This window comes from Phalaenopsis equestris, unplaced genomic scaffold (genome assembly GCF_001263595.1).
Source record: "Phalaenopsis equestris unplaced genomic scaffold, ASM126359v1 Scaffold000856, whole genome shotgun sequence".
Taxonomy (NCBI): domain Eukaryota; kingdom Viridiplantae; phylum Streptophyta; class Magnoliopsida; order Asparagales; family Orchidaceae; genus Phalaenopsis; species Phalaenopsis equestris.
Window position 1 is genome coordinate 178648 of NW_018165296.1, and position 7941 is coordinate 186588.

A 7941-nucleotide genomic window follows, 5' to 3' on the forward strand; every position below is an offset into this window, starting at 1 on the left:
ACAGCTGCTTTCGGGGGCAGCGCAGCTGCAGCTGAAAAGTTGAGAAGCTACAGCTGCGCCAAACATACCCTAAGAAGAATATTTGTATTTCTCAAGATATTCTCAAGTAGTTCATGGTGTGTATCCAACATAATCGTTATGAAAACTTTGTAAGAAAATCTAGCATTATCCTTGTGTGTGAAAAGATTGCATGAATTCCTTTATTTTTTACACATCTTACTGGATGAAATTGAACTTTAAAGAAATGTAATCGTTATGAAAACTTTGTAAGAAAATCTAGCATCATCCTTGTGTGTGAAAAGGTTGCATGAATTCCTTTATTTTTTACACATCTTACTAGATGAAATTGAACTTTAAAGAAATCTATTTTTATGCTTTTCTCAAGGTATAACAGGTATTAGGAGTAGAGCAAATTAGAAGAAACATGGAGCAAAAAATGAGGGGACTTGAGCAAAAAAGGCAATACAGTAGGCTGGGGCCTTGGTGCCAAACTTCTAGGGCACTTAGGCGTCAATCCCAACTCATGCAAACCAAGAGGTTGATGCTTAGGCCCCAAATGTGAAGGTCAGGGTTTTGGCGCCAGAGTGTCCAGCCTAAATTCTGGTTCCCGAGAGATTGGCACCTGGAGGCCAGCTCCCTGACACCGAAGCGCCAGAAACTGCATGGGCCAATTACAATAGTTTGACCCACCTATTCGAAGAGTCGTTTGGGCGGACTGAAGACAATTTGAACAGAGTATTTGGAGGCTATTTAAAGAGGACTTGAATAATCTTAGAAGAGTTTATCTTTAAAGTAGAGGCTTGCCCTATGGTAGAGAGAGATAGTCTAGAGTGGGGAATTGGTGAGGATTTGTATGTTAAAGTGATGAGGGTTTATAGAGAGCAGCAAGGGCTTTGGTAGAGCATTCTCAAGGCTATATTGAGGGAGAGAGATAAGTATTCTTGTGTTCAAAGTATTGTAATTTATGTAAACAATTTGCGATGTGGATTCTCTTGATTTCAATGAAGTTTTGTGATATTTTCTCTATGTTTTCTGAGTAATATCCTCTACTTCTTCCTTTTGGTTATGTAGTTTGATGCGTAGGACAGTGAAAATGGTTTTGAATTGTCTTCAATCTTTTAATGTGATGATTTTCTTTCTGTATTTCATTTACTTATCATTCTGGCCAAATAATTTGTTAAAATCCGTTCTGAACCCATATTGACTCTAGAGAGCTATGGCATGAACAAATAGGAAGATCATGTTGAATTATAGGGTATGAAGCAAAGTACACTATAGAGAGATACAAATGCTAGGGAAATAATTTTTTATGGGTTCAAAGTGGGGCTTAAAGAGTTAAGGTCACTTTAACCAAATTTTTTTATGCTCTCAGGAGAGGATAAAGAAGAGAAATACTTCTATTTGTCAATAGCAACATTTCAATTTACATTTTCTCATTTTCTACACTCCACTATTATCACTGCAAGGGAAGGTAGCTTTATCACTTGATCATCACTTATTGAATTAGGATAATTAGAATTTTTGTATGAGAAAAAGTTCATTTTTTATGATGATGCTCAACAATGGTATCTCGATCTGTAAATTTTGATGAATTCATCTTAAGTTAGCTTAATGTTGATGTGATTAATGCCCATATCAAGTTCATAAGCTAGGTTTTATCCATTGAAGGAGGTAAGATTGATCCTATGAAAATTTATCTCACATAAAATGCATCAGCAAGTGCTTACCAAATCATGAGTTTCTTATTGTTCTATACATAAATAGCTAAATAAATAAATATCCTTCCTAAAAAAATCAAAGGACTTAATTTGTTAATTAAAATTAATATATGATAATTAGATTTCATATTTTTATTCTTTTATATTATTTTCTATCTAGTATTGTTCATATTTGAGAAAAGAAAAAAAATAATGATCATTGGAACAATCTATAATCGTGATATAACTGTGATTAAATTAGATCTCTTCAAGAATTCTAGTTAAGATCTTTTTTAGGACTTTTGCATTCGAAGAATGAGTTATTTCATTCTAGGATTTAGTGGAAGTTATCATTTCATAAGACACTAGGTTGGATTACTTATATGGATAATAAGAAAGGGATATCTACATTTCCATCCATTTAATCTTTTTTATAGGTTGAGGCTAGCTACATTTAGTTTTTTTTTTTTTTCTATTATATTTTTAAAGAAAGTAATCTATTCCACTTTATAGTAAGGCATATTGTCTCTTTATTTTCTTAGTTTTAAATGTATGACTTACGATGAGTGAATTAATTCCCTTCGAAATTGAATTTTTTTTCCACTTCTCAGTCCTCCTTTGATATTTGAGCTAGTCAAAAAAGCTCATTGTTTTTCTATGCATAAGCCCATTGAATCTACTTTAAGTGCGAGTGGAAAGTTACCAAGAGGTAGTTATCAGCATGGAGAAAGAATAACTATTGATAGTCTCAAGCCCTCACTTGGAGTGCTAGGATAATCAATTCTTTTGGATTGGAAAGTGCACAAATTTTTCTAGATCCAATCGATGGAATATGGTCATTTACTTCACCAAATTTTTTTTCCCCTGTCAATCATCAATTGATTGACACTATATCTTATCTATACCCACCCAACAGTGATAGACTGCTTATATTGTGTGCATTTCTTATTTTGTTATATTGTGCCCATTTTGAAAAAAAAAAATTTTGAATGTTAACTGACATCCCTTTTTGAGAATATCCTAACATCATCGCCAATGCATCTCTTCAATTGACACTTATGGATGTCTTCTTTTTTTTTCGGACATGATGTTTGGTCATTGTTAGGACCTCTTCATTAGCTCACAACATAGTAATTGGATCAACCCGAAGGTCAATTAATTTAGTTTATTTTTTCTCTGGTCATTCGAAAACCTTTCAATCTTGGTAACTGATCCATCTCTTGTACGAATGGCTTCGTTTGGTGCCTCCCTTCAAAGTTGAGGCAAGCAAGAAAAAAGTTTTAAAAAAGAAAAATCATCTTTCATTTATGTGCCATCAATTTGTAGGTTTTCTGATTAAAGTCAACCAATCGACACTCAAGCTGAGCAAAAATCTTCTAAAACTAAAACAAGTGACTAGAATAAGATTTTACCTAACAATCCCAGAGTTGCCAAAAAATGTCCATTATAATAGGTTAAAGTGGATTGCCTAGTGATGTGCCCTTTTCAATAGCAAAGAAGCCATTTCAATCGTTTTCCATTCAATATGTAAGAAAAACATGAGCATTGCTTCAATTATAATATAAAAAAGAAAATTCAAAGCAAAAATAGGACCCTTTTTCTAAGTAATTTCCGTTTGCACTAAACCAATATATCTTTCTCATTATCACATAAAAAATATATGACTGCCTCTGTAGGATTACTGTCTTTTCGATAAAGGACGTAATATGCTATAAATGTCCCACTAGAATGTAAAGGTCTCTCTGGTTCGACATACGAGGTAAAGAATGGGATAATGAGAGGAACATATAAAAAAAAACATTCTCTCACTATTAGATGATGATAGTTGATGACTCGAATCCATCCTGAGAAGCTATTCATAATAAGGGTGAATAAAGGAATTTACATAAATTTCACTCGTTTGTAGATAAGCTTGTCTATATATTTGTTATTATAGTCTCCTTACTAAACTAAAAATCATCAACATTGATGGTCTTCGAAATACAATCATACAAACTTTCATACAGATCTAGAGGGAACATATATAGTCATTCTTCCCTCACATAAAAGAATAACAAAATTTATGACATCTACACCTTTTTCAAAATCACGATCACTTCAACATTTTGGAGCTAGACTCCCCTTGATCCTGTCACACAACTATGCAACGCACCCGACCGCATAGCCCACATACATATGTACATCTTCTTGGATGAGGAGAATGCAACTCCTCCAAACAATAAGAAAAAAGAGAGATGATCCCAGGTTTTCTTTGGTGCTACTCTAAGCAACCTCTACGTAAATTTAATACCATCATTACTATCCTAGTAACACAACAAACAAATAACACAAAACCTCGACATTCATAAATTTAATGATGTTCCAAGGAAACTATATATATGAGGCAAGTCATTGAAGACACTTTCAATCACTCAACACTTAGTAACAATGAGTCAATCAATATGTCAAGATACCTTTGAAATAGATGTAAATCTAGGCACAAGATCGATGAAAAAGATGGTACAAGATAGAAGGTCTCTTCAACATCTATCCCATCCATTTGAGTGAAATTTGACAGTTATGAGATTGTCCAAGAGATACAGCCTATGTGCACTCTTCTGTGTAAAAAGGAAAAGACTTCAAAACAAATTTGTCTTAGTCAAAAGAAGCTCAGTAAAATCATAACCTAGTTGAACTCGAACAGGAGAACTCTTGCCACGTGCTGGAATTATTGGAAGAGCTCCCCACTAACATCGACAACCGTGAGCGAGCTCCTACCATAACCAACAATCGAAGCGATAGCGACCTCTATCAAGGAGCATCACATTAAATTTAACTATCTCAATACATACCTGGCAGCATCACATCAAATGGACCTCAATTAAACCCACAAAGGAACACTTATCATTCATTCTCTCCTTTTCCAGAGAAAAAAAAATACAAGATATTTAGAAATCCTAAAAGCAATAATTTTGATTTTTTTCAAAATAAAAAACCACTCAACACCCCTGTAAAAACATGACAAGGGATGAAGGCACAAATCACAACACCCTATGTTTTCAAAATTCTTCAGGCTGAGCTTGTGAACTACTTTCTGCTAGTGATAAGCTTAATTTTAGAAAGCACTTTATATTAGCTATCCCGATGTTACGCCCTTGGCAAGGACTGCTATCCAAAAAGGTATTCACTCATTGAACGAAAAACCTATAGCATCATAGATAAAGGCAAAATTTTCTTGACATTGTTTCACCAACCAACTTTATTAAAATAATGATACCCATGATAGTAGATATGTAACAAAATTACTAGTTAGGGGCAGCACAATTTGTTACGTTTGACTTGGAGACATCTTAATGTGAAGATTTCATCGATGCACCGCTACAACTGGAACAAATATTAGTTCCAGCGGTTTTCCAGCAATTGCAGTTGTACGGTGCTACAGGTAATATCAGCAATCCCTGTATATTTAATATCTTATTCAGTACAAAACAATCAGAAACGGAGTCTGCCACAAAAAGACCAAACGCTTTCATATTAACTCAATTAAGCAGATGATGAAGTTAATCATAATTTGCTCAAAAAACATATAACGAAAGTAAAAAAAAAACAAAGCTTAAAATGCATTAATTTGCTTTTTATTGCTGTTTTAGTACATTTTGGGAGGTACCAATACGTAGAAGCAATTTCATAACAGCCAACGCCAGTGCACCGCAAAAAGGATATCCAGTGACTGACTATATACATTAACTACTGTAGTCTGCCCCCAAATCAATTTCGGTGATCAAGTTTTGCATGAGCAGATGTTGAAGGAAAACGGTAGATCAACCGCAAAAATGAAGGAGAAAGCCATCATAAAACTCTCAGTTGAGCGAGGAATGCGGCACAGAGGTCCAGAAATAGAAGTTGTGGACCACTGACCCTCTGCAAGTCAAGAAGGTATTTCTCCTCTCTGGTCTTATAAAGCTGGAAAAAAATGAAAGAGAATGCTCACGGTTTTCATGTTTATGGAAAGAAGAAAAATATGATTTGCATGCTTAAACATCAAGCAGATGCCTCTTTTTTTTTCAAGTAGAAGCCACGAATCCGAGTAAATATGTTGAGCAAATCTATCAATATAAGATTAACATATATAAAAAATATTAAAAAAAAAGATTGAAGTGACTGCATATCATATAAACAAAAGAGATTCAGCTGTAGAAGAAAATCTGTCTAAAGCAAATGAGTTTGGACAACAGACCAATCAACAATAGGTTAAAAGGAGACATTTTGTCTGACTAAATATATGTTTATTAAATCTATCATTTAAATCTCCGAAATATTTTAAAATTTCAAAAATTCTCCTATACATTTCATTCTGTCTTCCACTAATATTATCAGAGAATTACCAACATTTGTTACTAAAATTAAATCTATATATTATTTCATCTATTGGTAATATTATCAAATAATTGATAAATCACATAACATGAATAAAATATTTGTTTGGCCAAGCCCAGTTATTTTTTAAACAATTTCTCCATTGTAGGGTCGTTGTGGGGTTGAAAGAAAACGAGCATATGGGAGGTCAACGGCATTTGGAAGGGGATGGGGGGTGTTTGGCAGCTGTCCGAGAGAAAACAGCGAAAAGAACCACAAATGGCGAGGAGGATCCACCATTTGTCCTAAGCAAGACACAGATACACTACTTGCAAACAGAAGATGATATATCACTCCAGCGAGCAAAAAAAAAAAAAAGAGAACATCTCCAAACACAAACACCATAGCTAAAGTCTGTAAAAAAACAAACAAACAAACAAAATATAAATAATTCCGTCTCAAGAACCCAAGTTCTAATTAAGAAAATATTAAATAAATGCCCACCAGAGAGGGGCTGAGGCTGCTAAACGCGGGAGAATCACGTAATAGTGATCCCTAAAAGACGAAATCATCGCTTGTTTACCTACGATACCCGTGTGAACGCAGAATCCCATGGAAGCAAGAATTTAGAATCTCGCAGAATTGGAATAGCAATATCCCGCGCGAGACACGCTCGTGTCAATTAGCTTATTTCACCAAAATATTTTCCTAACTAGAACTAATACATACATAAAAAAGCAAACACCAAAGTATCTTATTTTGAATATTCTTGATAAAAATCTCAATAATAAAAGCAAGAAAGATATGAATTTAATGTTAACCATCCATATAATCTTGCTGCAGTTCCGAACCCATTTTTGCTCTATCAAAACTATTAATATTAGTCGAAGCACCATCATGCGCATCTCTGTTGAATAATCTTATAATTTTTTTTTATAAAATGGATATCAAAATAATTTATGTAAATAACTAATCATAAATTTTCTCATTATCAATTTAAAAAATATTGAAAATATTTATCAACCTCTATTTTACATTAATATTTGAAAAAAAAAATTATTTTTATGATAGGTTTTCCTAACATGAAATCAAATAAACTCTATCATACAAACATAATTTTTATAATTCTATGTTTTCCTAACATGAAATCAAATAAACTCTATCATACAAACATAATTTTTATAATTCTATGTTTTCCTAACATGAAATCAAATAAACTCTATCATACAAACATAATTTTTATAATTCTATGTTTCACTATTCTCCCCAGCAATTTTATTGTATGACTCATAACTTTATATCCATATAATTAAAACAATTTTAAATATAATCTTTATTCTTAAATATTAATACCAAAATGATAATTCCTTCATAATTTAAATTCCCCTTAATTTTAAAATCTTTATTTAAAACATTTTGTTAACCAAAACACTGCATAACTCTCTAAATCTCAGTACTTCTTTCATCAAGATTTATAACGTTAACTTTATGCATCATTTAAGAGCTACCTTAATTCAATAATCCAGCACAATGTTTTTTTACCTAAGTTTAGATTATGCCACTATACATTGTAAAACCTCATTAAAAAGTATAAAATTCATGTTTTAAGTTTTTCTTCTAGCCTCGGCATGTGCCCCATTGGAGGTTCTTTGAACAAGTTTGTCGTGTCAATAAAAGGTAAGAATAATATATAGAGATTAGTTATTCGGGCATTTACATAATACTCAATTCCCATGTATTTACATACCCAGCACCTAAGTTTATTTTTTACATTTATGTCACCCAAATATTTCATATCACATCAAAAATACCACATTGTCTACTTATAAAATGTAAAATACACCTTTTTATGCATAGGAAAGGCGGTATAAATGTAAAAATGGAAGTATAGGTGTTAGATATGTAAATA